The sequence below is a fragment of the Typopeltis vanoorti genome, chromosome 2 (assembly GCF_054136105.1).
Source record: "Typopeltis vanoorti isolate ZY-2024b chromosome 2, IOZ_Tvanoo_1.0, whole genome shotgun sequence".
In the NCBI taxonomy this organism is placed as follows: Eukaryota; Metazoa; Arthropoda; class Arachnida; order Uropygi; family Thelyphonidae; genus Typopeltis; species Typopeltis vanoorti.
Window position 1 is genome coordinate 151,331,881 of NC_143550.1, and position 18,383 is coordinate 151,350,263.

Here is an 18,383-nt window from a genome sequence, read left to right on the forward strand (position 1 = left end):
CCTAATTTTCCAGTCACTATTTCTTCCCGATGGCAGACTCAGCTAAATGTTTGTTCATTGCCTGGAGGCTACGATATTAATACTGGAACCAAATAAGACTCTTGCATCGCATTGTACATCCTGGCATCCTCCTTTACATGATTATCTGTGAAGGATCATAACGAATATTGTCGACTGGTTTCCAATTTGATGATTTTATGTGAAGATCGTAATCCATTTTGTCGACTGGTGTCCTTGATCTTCATATCAGATATTATAAATTAGAAATTGAATGTGCATATCGAGAGCAATGTGGTGTTTACTAGTTTCTTCCACTGGTTTGCTTTTCTTTCTTTCTTTCTTCAATTCTCAGCTAGGTCTTTCTCGGGTGAAATACCATAGCCAATAATTCGTAAGCCTTTGTTTATTTTACGAAGACACTTGAGAAACTCCCATTTTCACTTATATCCGGCTCTCAAAAAACTGGAAATTTTTTTTTTTTTTTTTTTTTTTTTTTTTTTGAGGAAGGATTGATGCTAATTTTGTAAGTGGGCGATTATTTATCCCGAATATATATTGGTTTCTTGTGCAATGAACTAGATCAGTTACAGGTAGCAATTTGAGTTGAAATGTAAACGGATAAAGTGTGTTTATAGTAAAATAAGAGAGAGATTTATAAAATTGTTTGCGAAATATGTTTCTTCTTCTTATCCTTTGAAAACAAACTTTGACTACGTTGTGTATGACGTGATTATGTCTCACTTTTGGTTTTCATTTTGTACTTCAAGGAATGCCTCACGGAACAGCTGATCCCATACAGAGGTCAAAAACAGTCTTTCGTTGCGAAATTTGTCCTCGAAGATACTCAACGAAGTATTATCTCAGACAACACCTGAAGCTGCATGTGAAGAAAGATCGTTTCCGCTGCGAAATTTGCCACAAAGATTTCTCGACTTGTGCAAATCTCAGAATTCACGCAGCAATACACATGGATGTACGAGAAAAATTTCGCTGTAACACGTGCTTGCGTGAATTCACACGGAAGGGCAGTCTTGTTCGCCATCAGAAAGCATTTTCGCACTGATAGAAAAGAAAACCAAGCAAAGAGTGCTAAGAGTTTAGATTTTTTTTTTTTTTACTTATTGTTTGAATTTTATGAGTTATATTTAACATATTTTTCAAGTTCATTGTGTTTATATTTAGTTTTACTATTGAATAACGTATGAGTTTTTTAAATGTTGATATATTGAAGTGATACAAATTCGCTGTTTGTCGATGCATAACGCTGTAAGTTTAAACTCTTCTTCATTTGATAAATTACCTAATTAACTCGTTTAGAGTTGGTAAATCAATAAAAGGTTTTAATAACTTATTTTAGCCTATTCTTTTCATAAAACTCAAGATTTCTTGAGGCATAGTTTTCTTATTCCTACAAAAAAGTGCCCTTCGTTAGCAGTAGCACGAAGATAAATTTCAAAATCTTCCAACCTCAGTTCAATTCCAGTTTCAGAATCACGGTCTTCCGATTTCAGATTAAGTCTAATTTGAGAACCACACTCGTCCTTTTCGATGATTTTTGGACGGATTTCAGAAAAACGCAAGACTCTGCAGGAGAACAGTAAACACTTTCATCCTTCAATTTTTTTTCTTTTTCTTAAGCAATATTTCATATTTAACTGAATAATATTTCACATTATTCAAATACATACCATTCTTAGTTTGAAGTGCCCGAGAGCACACAAGAACAAAACTATCATTCAATTATTTTTTTTTATAACAGGTATCTCGGTGGAATCAAAAGACCCACCTTGGGAGGCCCACACCATAGTTCACAATATGTCTATCATACCATTCACAACCCAATCAAAATTTCACGATGGGAGGCAGAAGCTAACGAGTTTTCGCACAGTACCAATCTTAGCTCTCCTGCAAGTGATTCACCGACGAAGACCTAACAATTGCCCATAGTGGTTGACACACACACACACACCACGCTGGCAGGGAAAAAAAAATCTAGACCTCACATTCTTTCTAACTAAAGGTTTATTCAACTTCCAATGATGACCTCTTGTTCCATCCCCACCTGTCATATGGCGAAAATTTTCTTTCTTCCATTCTGTAAAATCCCTTCAGTAACTTGAGTATTTCTATGTCACCGTTCTTCTATCTGCCAATTTTTGTAACCCAAAAATCTTCAATTTCTCTCTCTCTCTCTCTCCCCCCCCCCCCTCTCTCTCTCTCTCTCTCTCTCTCTCTTTCTTATCAAAATGAAATCCTGAGAATGCTTTTAGTTCGCATGGGATTTTCAGGTGAGTCTGTTTAATGTTATTACAATTAAGAGGAGATTGTGCGTATTCTCCATAAAGCAGTATATTGTTTTCAAAGACATTCTTTACAGCTTGATTTCGGTTGAATTTCACTGTTAATAAAATATATCGCACAATAAGGGCTCTTTACTGTCATAATATTCTTCTCTTCCATCATACATTGAACTGCTAATTTAAAATTTTTATTGATGCATGACTCGTTTAAAAAAAAAAAGAAATTCACATTGAATAATTCACATTCACATTTCACATAAAAATTCGCATTTTTACATTTTACAAAAAATGTAAAAAGAAGAAGAAAAATATTCCAAACATGATAAAAATGGTAAACAGTCCTTAGCCCGTGCACGTTACAAAATGTAGTATAAGTTTATAATAGCCTTTCTTGGGTGGAAACCACATATAAAAATAAATAATTAAACATGTGCTTTTCATGAAGCTTTCTCTATGAAAATATTACAGAGAACAAAGAAATTGTGATATCTGTTTTCACTGCAGCATTTCCCCTCTCCGTTTATGTGTATTTCCTATTATATTTGTGATATTATATTGTCAAACGTGCACTTATATTTCAACATTAAAGTAATGCAAGAAGTATCTGCTTACAGTTATTAAAGTGTTACCAAAGCATTTGTCACAATCAGCAAAAAGTGCAAATTCAGTTTGCATTTTTGGTGATAATAATATGGTGACTGGCTGTGTTACTTTTACAATTCCTATTTTTGAAAAACTGAAGACTTCGCAACTCTTCCAGAAAACCTTGTTCCGTAAACAACTGTGACCATGAGTTCTTTTTTAAAGTGAAAAATGCCGTTTATGAAAAGAAGAAAAGAATTATTCCAATTTCATTCCTTTTTATTTAGAAATTACGGCCTCTTCCCTATGCAAAACAAACAAAGCAGCCAAAGAACATGTGCTTCACAGATATAAGATATGGGGTCCGTAGTGTAGGCCTCTGGTGCAGATGTGAGGAGAGTGCAACAGTTTTCTTCAGTTAGAAAAATTTGGATTCGAACCTATCTAATACTATGAGAACTTTTATCCGGGCTTTTTAACTGAAGGTAGCGAGTCTCATACTGAGATGATGGATTTGTCTTACGTTTTTTATGGTGAAAAACGACTAAGAAGTCGTTTTTCACCATAAAAAACAGGCACAGCAGCTGGGAGAATATCAGACATACTCATACGGTGGGGGGGGGGGGTGATGAACGCGAGAGCGTCCTTAGAAACTGAGAATGAATGCTGTCAAGAAGGAGTTGATGGCTAGATTTTTTTTCTCTAATAGAGTGGAGTTGTGCGTGATTGCCATTGGATGTTGTGTGTGTGTGTGAAAGGAGGGATTTAAGAACAGGTATGACAGTTTGTGCGGAAGTATGGTCTCCCTCAATGAGCTTCTGATTTCATAGAGGTTTATCTGAATAATAATAATAATAATAATAATAATAATAATAATAATAATAACACTAATAATAGATTCATCTTCACTCAAAAATAGTTGATAGTAGTAGATTAGAGATTCGATAGTATTTGATTAGAAATTCATTTAATTTTAATAATAAATTACTGCTGCATTTCTTTCTACTTCATTATTCACTCTTCGATGATATTACACTTTTCACGATCCTACATATGTAATATTTTTCATATGTAGTAATAACTTTGAACACATGAATTCGGAATTTAAGCATAGCAGTTGTTTATTTTTCTTCAAAATTAAACAATTGCTATGCTTAAAATATGAATTCCTGTGTTCAAATTTCTTTGACGTTTTGTTCTAGAATGTAAAGATGCCCACGAACGATGTGTTTTTGATTTTTGTGTTTCTGACTTAGAAAAAGAAATATCAGTGTTGAGGAATACTTTCATGTTTTACACGATTAACTTAGTAATCGCGAATGACATGAATAACTCAGGATTAGAAGATGGACAGTGGGAGAAAACTCTGTTCCGTAGACGATTTACAGACCTAACCAAAACTTTCTTCAACAACGTGCATAACTGGTCTGTAACAGTAACGTTTCTCCCCATTGTATTATAAGACACTTACTGAATTTCCAACAACCGTGAACTGAATAATAAAAATAACTTTTTATTCTTCCTCTGCGCGTTTATCCTGCTTCCAAAGCAGAGTCGGCGTGTTACATTTGATGTGACTTTGTTAGTACAAACTCCCCCATCCAGCCTGCCACTGAAGGGGATATAGCTTTTAACTGTAGCAGTTAAAACAGGCAAACTGTGTTCACGGAACCGGTTTGCCTGTTCTGAGGGACGACTAACTCACCTTTAGTCGATAGAGACCAGATGAAGGTTTCTCACGTCATGGACGGGAATCGAACCCAAGTCTTTTCGACCAAAGGCTTTACTATAGCGACTGAGCTACGGAAGCGCTGAACGTTTAAACTTATACAATCAGGTTAAAATATTATAACTACCATAATTATTTCACAATCAGTCATTCCTCCCCGATAGGATACGATGACCACCTAATGGTGGTCATCGTAAGAGTAAGTATACGATACTGGTGGCGGTGTGTGTGTGTGTGTGTGTGTGTGTGTGTGTGTGTGTGTGTGTGTGTGTGTGTGTGTGTGTGTGTGTGTGTGTGTGTGTGTGTGTGTGTGTGATGTATTATTCATTCAACGTTCTTGATTGCCATGGAAAAGAAACCGATCTGACGGATTTGAACTGAACAAAATATTATAAATAAATTAAATAAAATCCATGAATAAATACGAATAAATATTAATTCGTTTTCATTGAAGTTATTTCAAATTGTAGTTAAGCTGAGAAGAGCTTAGGGTCATAATGAAAGTCAATGAAAGTCAGACTGTCATAATGAAAGTCGCTTCGTGATATCAGGTTAGTTCGCCAACATACCCATCTTATAATTCAATGTAGATGTACGGAATCCGAGTATTGTTCAACATTAGAATAGTTCTGCATTCAAATGCTTTTCTTTAGCTGTAGATGAAGCTTCGAATTACACCAGCACAGCCCTAGCTGGAAGTTTTTTGAGATTCTTTAATGGCAACGTGTTTGTTGAAGATTTGTTGGGAACAATAACTCTAAGAAAATAATGCGCAGTGAAGTTCTAAACTAATTCATTCCCAAAGAACTTAGAACTGAAGATGTGGTTTCCGCTACAAGAGAAGGAGTTCCAGCCATGGCAGGTGATCGAACGAAGAAAACACACTCCCACTTGTATTATACATACTGCAACAACGTGTTCAAACAGGAATGGGAACTTGCATTTCCTCTTGCATGAGGTGACCAAGCTCATATATTTTCTGCAATCAAAATCAGCATGTCCTGGCTTCTTAGGAAAATGTCAAGTGGCTGAGCAAAAGACAAAGGACGGTGCAGTTTTGTCTGTTTTGCAACGGACTGAAGACATTGATAACAGTAAATATTGTGATGGCATTCCGAGGGATGTCCATCATTTTTCTTATGTAACGTTTTTGTTTCATATATTTTTTCTACGTTAATAAGCTGAACCAGAGGTGGGCAAGCCACTGAAATGTGTCGCTTCGATTGCGTGCTGAATCACCTTTTCAAGTAAACCAATACTATTAGCTAATAATGTAATAGCAATTTGTAGAAATTTTAATTTATAATAATATTATCAAAAATAACAATTTACTATTAATAGGCCTTATGAGATCCCTGTATAGTGGAATGCGGTCTACTAATTAAAAAACGTTCACCTCTGTTCGAGCATTTGCTTCCGACTACGTTTGGCTCATTAATCCAGTCAGAATAGAAAATGCAAACTTATTACTTATTATACCTCCGTATTACTTATTACACCTCAATCAAGAGCTTTTGTTTGGAGGTGTAATGAGTAATACGTTTATTTTCTTCCTCACTCCTAAAGATTTTTCAAGATGAAATAACAAACGAATGCAATTGATTAAAATTCTTATATAAATTGAAAGGCGAGCTTGACCACAGATTCCAAAATCGAGAAAACCCCGACTTCCTGAAAACACTCTATGAGTAGAAAACACATCTGAATAGAGCAAGGGAATAGACGAAGCTTAGTTTAAATTAGAAATGTGTTAATTAATAACAAAATTAAAGGTTATCAAAATATTATTTAAAGCTGGCAATGTTTGGATCGACCTGGATTTGGGAAAGTATTTTTAGTTCTTTAACATTAATCCGGTTAGGATAATATGCACACACTATTAGCCTAATCACTAGGATACCTACCAATTATTAATAAACTGAATAAAATATTACTCAAGAAAAGCCACTGTTTACTGTTTATGTAAATATATAAATATACATACATGAATCTTGGATGGATAATTTGATCCCTTAGATCGGCGGTCGCCAAAGTGGTTGATATCGACCCCCAGGGGTCGATTCGGGCTCAGGGGTCGATAGAAAAATATAAGACATCATTGTACGGGTAATATTTAATTCGGTTAACTTGGATTACCTAAATCCTGAATGACAACGCAATTAAGAGTGAATCGTAGGAAAAGTGACATTAATAGGACCTGTAAGATGGAGCAAAGTCATGAAAATAGTTACAGAGGCCAATCACGTAGGCCAAAATGACGTATTTACCAATAAGCGGATGTTAGTGGATCTCGCCCGGCCGGAGCGAGATTGCAACATGTGGGTGGTTGCTTATTTACTTACACTTACACGATTCAGTCTCATTTTTGGCAGTCGACATACAATTATGCGTTAATGTTATAAAATTCATCAACATACATATTATAATTCAATCGTTATTCATTCACGAACTAAACTTCTCTATGTTGAAGAGTTGAGCAGCGCTGGTAGTTTTGTACATCCTATAGAAATACGTGAGTAGGTATATTATTCAGACTTATTACTTTTGCTTACTGACTTCAATTTTAATTATTTTGTTACAACCCCAGTAACCACAATGGCAGCTTCAGATTCTAAATAGAAATGCAGACAATATTCGGTAGAATATTTGAAACTTGGGTTTATTGCTTCATTAAGAAACGAAAAGAGGCTTATGTGTCTTCTTTGTGAAAAAACGTTTAGTAACGATGCAATGAAACCAGCAAAAATGAAAGATCATCTTCAAAGACTCTTTGAAACTTATTAATTTTGAACCCAACATTGCTAATCCCGTCAAGAGTCAAGAAGCACACCCTTCACATTGACAACGTTACTAAATTGTATACTAAGTTAATAAAAGCCTTATTTTCATATATATAAGGAGGATTGTATTATTGTTATTTTTTTATCTAAATTAAATTTTATATTTTATATATTATTTATCCCTCCTATCAAATATATAATATTAAGAAGGACGTCAAAAGTATCCCTTTGACGTTAAGCCAATATAATAATATATACTATATTATACATACAATATACACTGTAACTATAAAATTAACTATCTAAAAGCTCACATAAGCGTCTTTTTGCTTGTCCTATTATGATTATGTAATAGTAAATTAGACGGGGTCGATAAAAAGTCAAGAAACTCTTCAAGGGGTCGACGGTCAAAGACGTTTGGCGACCCCTGCCTTAGATCAATGGTTCCCAAACCATAAATTGCACATAAAATAGTAAATAACGATCAGTAATATTAAAAACAATCCTAATGAGAAGGATGAGCCTGGTCTGTTGCTACAGTTTATTGATATTTGGCTCTATATTTGACAGCAGCAATCTTAAATCGCCGCAATCAGCTATTTGCAGTCGGTTTCATTTTTTTTTAGTTAAATGATTTGTGACCACTGAACTTACGTTCCACTAAATGTGATGATGGAAATGCGATTAGAAACTTTTTTACTACCACAATCCAGGATAAAATATGGGCATCTGCTTTTTGTACCCTCTTTGAAATATGCAATAAAACTGCGAGAGCGCCCTACCATCGCTGGAGCACCATCGGTAACAACTGACAAAGATATTATTCAGAGGGATTTCTTTTTTCTTTAAAAACTCTTCCAATGCATAAAATATCGATTCTCCCTTGGTGTTATTTAGCAAATAATAATTCTTGGCAAATTTTTTCTTATTTTATGTATCGTACATACGCTAAAAGTAAGGCTTCATTTCCTGGTAAAGTAGACTCACCAAGTTGTACTCGTATAGAGAGCTGGGTTGGTTTTCAGCACTCAGATAATGAGCCTTCAATGTCATGGGCCATTTCATCAATTCTTCGTTGCACTGTATTATTGCTCAAAGGAATTTTCTTGATAATATCAGAGGCTGGCTTGTGCAGTACAGTGCGTATGACCTCACTAACAGCTGGTAGGATTAGTTCTTCACCAACATTATGCGGTTTTCCCGATTTAGCAATCACTAAAGAATGTTGTAAGAGGCACTCAACCCATCATCATCTAGTTTGGATACTGCTGAAAACATACCTGCTAATGTTGGTTCTTTCAAAACGTTTTCTTAAGTTCTTGAAATACGATAAATCCTTATTTTTTTTATCAGAACGAACATCTGTCAAATGTTCCTCTAGTCTTGAAGACTTCATAGATTCAATTGAAAAACCTTTTTGGCAGATCAAGCACATTGGTGATTTTGTTTGCAGGCGGCTGAATAAAGTCGCATTTCAAATATTCGATATCATATTGTCTGCATTTGATATTATCTGTAAAAAAAAAGTTAAATTGACAAAATTGCAGGAATACAATTTCTCATGTACCTAAACCAAATTATTTTTAAGAAAAGGTATAAAAATACTCATGTGAAACCTCCTGTTTATTGGAACTACATACTTTGTCACACAAGTCAGAAACTATCTAAACTGATTTCATACGTCTCACGTATTTATAGTATTATACAGTGAACAAGTCATAGCATGCAGATGCGTACTGGATCTGTAAAATCCCGATCACTTGAAAGTGGGAGCCCACCAACACCTAGCTTGTTGAGACCTCTCGTCGGACTTCAACGCCGATCGGCCGTCACTTGCATTTGTACGTTTCCTTGGAAAATAAAGCAACTATTACGACGTGTACTTACTTGATACAACAGTTATATCATCAATTTTTTTGATGATAAATTTTTTTCAGCACCTAATTTTTGTCCTTTATGCTTTCACCGCCCCCGTACTTTAATTCAACGCCAACATTTGCTTATGAGACCACTACCACATCCCTGAATCGTTCCAGGTCCATTTTGGAAACCACGGCATTAGATACATACTTTGCATTTTAAAGTACGCAGCACCGTGTAATGAGGTAACAAATATATATTTTTGCAGGTAAAAAAAAAATATATATATATATATATATGTATATATATATTTATTTATTTATTTAAACGAAGATACGTATATGCATATGTATGTACTTGTTGGGAGTCAAGAGGAATGATGATGAAACGTGTAGGAAGATATGGATTAGGCTCTCAGAATGAAAGGAGAGACATACTGATGAACTTCTTGCAGCTGACTAACTTCAAAGCAATGAATACCCTCTTCAAGGAGAGACCCAGCAGAAGATGACTTGGCTGAGCCAGAATGGGACAACAAAAAATTAAACAGATTTCATATTTTCTTCAAGCATTCACATCACATCTTCGAGGATGTTTGTGGTTTAATCCATATCAGCATCATCTCTGATCATAGATGGTGAGAGGGAAAATGGAAATACCTGTGAAGCTGAAAGAGTCGTAACGCAAAAAAAAGGAAAAATATTATAAAAGCTAAATACTTTCCACAAATAGGGATGCATTCAAGATATCAGTTTATTTAACACTGATATCTTGAAGAAAATATACAAAGGATATCAAATACAGGAATAAGCGTTGACCAATAAGAAACATTCTTATGACTTGAAGACCAAAATGAAAGAAAATTATTGAGCAAACAAGTAATCACAGAAGAAGCAAAAATTTCTTCATGAATCTGTATAAAAAGGAAGATGTTTTTTGTGGTTCCCGCCCACGAAAGGTATTACTAAACCGATGGTACATTTGGACTGTGGGTGGACTGAGTATTTTTCCCCATTTTTATATATTTTGTTTATTTTTTTTATTTTTTACATACTCCAGAAACTCTGCTCTAGAGACCAAACATGGAATGTTTTCAGCCACTTCAGGTCTTCAGTAAGCGGGAGCGGTAGTCTCACACCGGAAGATGAAATTCATCTTCCACCTAAACACAATCACAAACATCCATCTCCACAGCGAGATTGGAACCCGCGACCTGTCGGCTGGAGAGCGGTTATGCTAACTACTTGACCAACCAGGGCCAACAGAAAGATAGTAAGAAAACTCTAGAATCAACAGAAAAATGGATTATGGCAATAACTCTGATATACCTCCATTAGAAATCTTTGAAATTGAAAAAGAATTAAAATAAACTAAAAACAATAAAACTGCTGGAGAGGATGGTTTAATAATGGACATGATAAAATGCAGTGGGGATATTCTAAAATAAGAATTGAAAATTGTCTTCAAGAAAATGCATCAAAAAAGAGAAACACCCCAATTATGGAATAAGTACGGAAAAGGAAGTACATTAAAACTGCCACATTATAAGATTTTCGCTAGAAACATAACTAGTAGATTAGAAACAAAAGTTGATTCAATATCACCCTCTGAACAAGCTGGTTTCAGAAAAAACTTCAGTACAACAGGTGATATTCAATCAATAAGTCTGCTTGTTTAAAAATGCAATGAACACAACTTTCTTCTTCAGGTGGCCTTCATAGATTTGAAAAACAGCTTTAGATTGCATAAAATCATCATCAGTAATAGAGGCCCTCAGAGATTATGGCATTGAAAAACAGTATATTAAAATAATAGCATATATTTATGAAAATGCTACAGCAAATGTCATTCTCAATGAAATAAGCGAAACATTTCTCATAAATCAAGGAATAATGCAAGGAGATACCATTTCTCCCAAACTCTTCACATTAACACTGGAACAAATTATGAGCAATTTGGAATGATCCAGTAAAGGAGTCAATATGAATGGAATTAAATTAAGCAACCTGAGATTTGCTGATGACATTCTTATTATTGCAAACAATAGGAAAGATTTAAAAGAAATGAAAGATCTAACAACTAATCACTAGAAATCGGATTAGACATTAATTCTGAGTAAACCAAAATAATGACAAACCGAAAAGGATGCGATGAAAAACACAACGTTAGAAACTTGAAAGAACTTGAAAGAGTACTGGGCCCTTCCGATAGTAGATGAATATGCATACTTAAGGAAAACTGTTAACAACGAAAAAACAAGGAGTCATGGAAGAAGTGAAAAGAAGAATAAGAATGGGATGGTCAGTTTTTAGAAAATTGGAGCGATTCTTAAACAGCAAAATAAAACCTGAGAACAGAGCAAGATTATTCAACCAATGTATATTGGACATATAGAGAGCGTAAACCTGGCCAATCAAAAAATAAAAATAAACAAAATACAAAAACCAGAAAGAAGAATCGAAAGATGTCTGCTAAACATGAGACTCCAAAAATGAAGAAATATGAGCTAAAACATTTTTTTAAGATATTAAACAAAACATACTTCCAAGGAAATGGAAATGGGCGGACACATTACAAGATTCAAGGACAAAAGGTATATTGGAGTGGCGGCCATATGAAGGTAAAATATCAGCTGGAAGACCTGAAAGGAAATGGTCAAATGGTATAAGGAACTCTTTGGAACCACCAAACTCAGGGTAGAAACAAATGGAGAGAACTGGGATGCACTTATAGCAAGAAGTGGCTATAAAGAGGGTTAAAAGAAGGAGAAGAAGGAGTATACTTGTATTCTCAATATGTACTCGTGTGCATAATATAATCAGCAGGTAGGAATAGAAAATACAAATAAATAAGCAAAAATAAAAAAAAATCAGGAATTGCAAAATATCCTAACCCTTTGGCCCGTCCGACGCCGGCCCGCTTGCGAACTGCCTGTCAAAGTGTTTCTATACCTCTGTTCCTCTCCTCCAATTGTCTGCTCCACGTGAAGCAATGTGGACAAAGTGGTACGCAAACCTTCTGTAACATTTAAATATTGTAGGAAATCCATGCCGCCCCTCAAAGCGACAGTCCTAGTAGCATGGCGGAGTGCTTACGAACTATTAGGACGGCGTCATTATATCCTGACTGGACTGTGTATTTTGTGGTTCAGTGATGTACAAATTTCGTCGGAAACATCGCGAATCAACATACCTCGATTTGTATTACATGCGTGTATTACTGGAATTTAACTTAAACTATCAATACAGCAATGCTAAGCTATATGAAATATCAGAAATGTGAATATTAAAAATGAACCAAACACTCTTTCATTAGTATTTGATTAAAAATTATTAAATAATAAATAAAACTCAAAGAACATTTATTTTGCCATTCTGTTTATTGTTTACAAGACGTTAAATAATAATTCGTTAAGGAAAGTCATTTGCAAATTCTTGGTAACAACATTTAAATATTGAAATCCTGTATGATCCTGTCAGAAGTTTGTAAGCCTCAATCATATCTCCGATCTTTCTCCTGGTTGCTAGTGTCTGCAGTCTACAAATTCTTAATCTGTCTTCATAATCAAAATTCCATAATCCTGATATAATTTTTAACATTCTCCTTTGTACTCTCTCCAATATATCAGAATAACAGAAGCCAGGAGACCAGAACTGCTCACAATAATCCAAGTGAGGTCCTATCAAGCCTTGTAAAGAGGCAAAATAACATCCTTTTCTTTACATGTGACGGTTCGTTTCAGCATTGCAATTATCTTTTGAGCAGTATTTACAATCTTTGCTACATTGCCCCTGAACTTAAAATTCCTATCTACTAACACCACAAGATCACTAGTCTCATCAGTTTCTTTTAACATAATCCCACCAATATAATAAGACATTGGATATCTAATCACACCGAAGTGAATGACTACATTTACTGACATTGAACAGATATCCATTTTCCCATGCCCACAATTCCATCCTATTCAAATCATTCTACAAGTAATGCATATCAGCAGTATTACTGATTACCCTACCAATCTTGCATCATCATCATCAAATAGCTGTATGTTGCTTGTCAAACCCTTCCCAATATCATTAATGTATAGATTGAATAACAGTGGACAAAGCACTGATTCTTGTGGCACACCACTAGTTACCATAAATCTTGAGGACCCACATCCCCATATACCACATCTTGATATCTGTCAGTCATCAGCCATCCTCTTATCCATGCTAATATTCTATAATCCAAACCCATATTCTCCAGTTTATGCAACAGTCTTCCATGCTGTATTATGTCAAAAACCTTAACAAAATCAAAATGCATCATGGTGTAACCATTCCCTTTGTCTAATTCAATGATAACATTGTTATAGAAGTGAGCAAGTTGCTAAAACATGACCTTCCCTTAGTAAACCCTTGTTTGCTCATTGCAAAGTAGAGATTCACTGTCAACCAATTTCTGAATGCGAGCCCTGACCAATTTTTCGAAGATCTTCACAACCCCTCCTGAGATACTAATTGGTCGATAGTTGGATACGTCGGTCTTTGCACACCACTTTTGTGCAATGGAACTACCATACGTTCTTTTCATTCTCCTGCAGAATGTCCCCTGTTCTGTGATTCATATTAAATAGCCTGGCCAGAGGAATAGCAAGTTCAACCGAGCATTCCTTTAGCACACGCGCTGATATCCCATCAGTTCCTATCGCTGAATTCCTATTTAGTTTTTGCAACAGCTCTAATACCTCGTCCTCAAACACCTAAGTTTCTTTATCCAGTGAAGAGGTAGCAGTGAGCTCAATGTCGGGTACACCAGGTTGATAGCTTTGAACAAAATGGACATTCATTAGTTGAACAACCTCTTCTGCATCTGCAATATTCACGCCATCTGCATTTAGAAGAGTTATTCTTTCATATTCATTCTTTCTTATACTTGCAGCATATCGATAGAATTTTTGTGGGTTGTGTTTAGCAAGCAGAACCAGTTTCTTTCCATACTCACACTTTGCTTTCCGTACAACACTTGTGATTCTTCTAGTCTGCTGCTTATGATTTTCATAATGCACATCATTCTTATGCACACGATATTCCTTTCACATCCTCCTTTTCTTACGAATCTCTTGCTTAATAAGATTACACATCCATTTGTCTCCTATCCTATTTATTCCTCGAACTCTCGGGACACATTCTGATATCGCATCATTCCAGTGTTGTTTAAATGCCTCGCATGCACTGCAATATTCTTTCCATCCAGCAACCGATCTCATTCCACTGAACTCAGTATACTCCTCAGTTATATTGCTCATAATTTCCTGCTTTGTAGTTGAGCATGTAACCTTTCTGAATGGAACATTCATAAACTTGGTCACTTCCCAAGAGAGTACCGCATGATCCCTGTCACAACCGGAGGCAGAATGGTTACATCTTTAACTGAAATACCCTGTGACACTATAATCAAATGTAACACTCTTTGATCTCGAGTTCCTTCTCAAACGTGTGACAAAGCAATACTTGACAGCTGTCGTCCGAGTGTATTCGAGAACCAGCAAAACGATTTATCGTTTTGCTGGTTTAGCAAAACCAAATTCTATTCAAATACAAATTCTATTCAAATTCTATTCAAATTCTATTCAAATTTAGCAAAACCAAATTCTATTCAAATACAAATATTTTTGTATATTAAGAATTAAAGAACAGATGATTTTATTGCGAGGATTCCTTGAAGTGTTAGTTAAAGATAGAATATTATCACAGTTTTTAACCTATAGATGCACAAACTCGTCCAATTTCAGAGAATTTCCTATTTGTGTGTTCTGGCAACCTTTATATATACCCGCCTGGTATTTTGCAGATTTCTTGTGTAGAAACCACAAGCAGGAATCTAAACACATTGGTCGCATTCTTAATGCGTTTATCTTTTTTAGTGGGGCATAAATGAATTGGTGTTTCACAATATGATAGCTTCACCGGAGAATGTGATATAGTAGAAATTCAGCACCTTCATCCATCCACAATAATACCGCTCTTGTCTCACATATTTTTATCTTCTGGGCACACTGAATCTTGCTATCTCCAGGTTGTAGTGAATTTTGAACGGTACCGCGAATGGCCGATATTCTTCTATCCAAATTTCTCCTACGAGAGGGTTTACATGGGATACGATGAAAACCTTCCCTATTATCGCGACAGTCGATCCAAATTTTCACCCTAATTACATCACTCCAATTTTTTATTCAACACATTACTAGTTTCCAGCAATTGTTTATGCTGTGGCGTGGGAAAGAGGTCCATTCTGTTGGTAATTTTAGCTGAATTTCTCCAATCGGGCCACTAAAATTGGCAAGCCTAATTGCCCAAGTTAACTTATCCGCATTCCCATCAAGAGATCTTGGGATAGACTCCTGCCGTGATTGTGGATGTTATGGTTGTCGTAATTAGGTGTTAGATTAATTTCATTTCGGGGTGAGAGAGAGAGAGAGAAATGAGAGAGAGAGAGAGAAATGAGAGAGAGAGAGAGAAATGAGAGAGAGAGAGATCATTCCTCCACTTATTAGACGCCAAGAGTGGTGTCTAATGAGTAAGACAGTGACCTCTCGACATATTTTGTCTATAGAGCAAATTTTTCGTTCGGGTTATGTAGAAAATAAATAAAAAACAGAGAAATAATAAAATAAATTATAAAAATATCATTAGCCCAACCAGTGTAATTAGCTTTACAACTATTTTATATCTTTCAACCGTGGGTGAAAGATATAAAATAGTAAATCGAATAAATAAAATGTAGTTAACGTCTCATCGGTATACAACAAAAGCCCTAGAAAAATAAGTAATTGACTTCGGAATTTAAGAAAACAGTCTAATAATGAACATAGCAAAATTCTGAAATAAACTAGACATGCACGAAACCAAAAAGAATCAGTTTTCTAGCTTACACTTCGATAACATCAGATGGCGTCGCAAACCGTACTTCGTTATATGTATATTCCTTGTGGCACGTGCTACATTGAAATGTTTGTCGCACTTTATCGTGTATTTTCATGTGGTTATTAAGATAATAGGCAGTTGAAAAGTCTCGATAGCAAACCTTACAACGGAATACTTCTTTGTCACTCTTATGAAGTTCCAAGTGTCTGTTCAGATTGCCCTTCGTGGTGCAAAGTCGTTGGCAGACATCACAACGATGTTTGGCCCAAGGCTTCTGTTCGCGATGATATGGACTGTATTGTTTCTTTTCAAAAATTGAAGCAGAACCTGAAAATGAAACAAAATGCAGTCATGTATTGCAAGTGAATTTTTAACAACTGGATCAAAATTGAATAACTATATTAAAATTTATAAACACACATTTATAACCAAACTAAAGATTAGATATCGTCCCATATTTCAAATCTTCCGAATTCCACCAACACTATCCTGCCTTAGAATCTGTTATCTAATTTCATCCGTGGGGACTAATGTACAAGTCGTTTTAGATATTACATGTGTGGAATTTACACAAAAATGATTGAATAATAACCATAACAAAACATAAATATTGATGAATTCCACTGTAAATAACATACTCCTGCACAGTTTCTACTGTGCAGGTGTATGTTATTCATTTTGTTGGCATTTGGGGAGAACATAAACATGCTGAATGTATAGAAAGATGTAAACGATTAAGTAGAAGACTATTTATTTTGGATTTTAACTTATTGTTTAAATAAAACAGTCAAATATTTCAAGGTGACAATCTACAATTTCCATGCCTATTTAAGACATTTAAAAGCATTTTTCCTGCACGTAATAAATAGTCGTTAAACAAGATTAGCAGTTTAGCAATCATAACTGAGATAAAAACAGTAAACTGGTATGTTTCGAGCCACTAGATATTGCGATGTGATCCAATTTCAATGTACTAATGACAATGAATGAAATGTCTGTAAAATATATAAAGTTTTAACATAGTTTTAGGAATATTTCAAGAAAGTTGTGAAGTTTCGACTTGCTGCAGTGGGATTCAGCCCTGCACCCTGCTGAGTATGAGAGAGCGGAAACATCCACTCGGCTAACCAGGATGGCAAATGACCAGCGTTATTCATCTGCTGGTCTGGAATGAATCGTTCATTGAGCAACCACACAGATCGATAAAGTGAATCTCGTTCGTTGTATCTGATAGCAACTTCGTGTTATTTCACGAATAAAGATTATTCTCTAAATTTGTTTATTCCTTTGTTTGTTTATTCGGTTGCTTCACCCCGGAAAAAGATAAAGATTAGAAATAAAGTATCAAAACTCTTCTTCGTACATTCATTCTTCTTTCCTGAAATGAACTAAATTAAGACAAAACAATAACTAAAGAAAATTAACATTCAAAATTTGAACACGATGATTAGGATGGATTCGAACACTCGTTATGTAATTGCTTGCAACTGATCTCAACATGATATCGGCAGGCACGCTCAGGACGCTTTCTGTTGATTTCTTCTGTCGGAGATAGAACTGGCTTGAACTGAGTAATCCAAAAGGGGAACCTGAAAAATCAAAGAACTCTAGTTAACCATAGTATAGACAAACTGCCTTTAAATGATTTCTACTGAGTTAAAACAAGAAGGGAAAGCGATCTGTGTAAACAGTTTATATTTTAATCCCTGCCTTAGAGATTAAATATCAATCAAAATTACTGAAAGTTATAATAGTGAAAATATAATGATACGTCGAAACAATTTTTCTGTAAAACACGCAATTTCTGAAAAGCAAAAAAAAAAAATGGAGAAAATGAATCTCATAAAAATTCCCGTTTTCGACTCTAGAAAAGTGTCGCTTTTCATTTATCTTACATTTGTTTAAAAGTGCCATCGTTTACAGATGTTCATCTAACAAGCTTCGTTTAGTTAATAAGAATCACTTTAATCAATTAAAACCAGATTATTCTCAATGTGCCGAAACCAAATGAAAGATAATTTACTAAAATAATTAAAATACATTCGTTAAGGCATTTTATTTCCTGTAAGGTAGCTAGGCTGTTTCAGCCCTATCTAACCATTTGGATTTTTTTTTGCCAACCCGGTTGACCGAGTTGTTAGCCAAGGGGCTGCAGGTTCGAATCCCGCCATGGGCATGGATGTTTGTGATTGTCCTGCTCATTCTGCGTAGGAAGGGCATT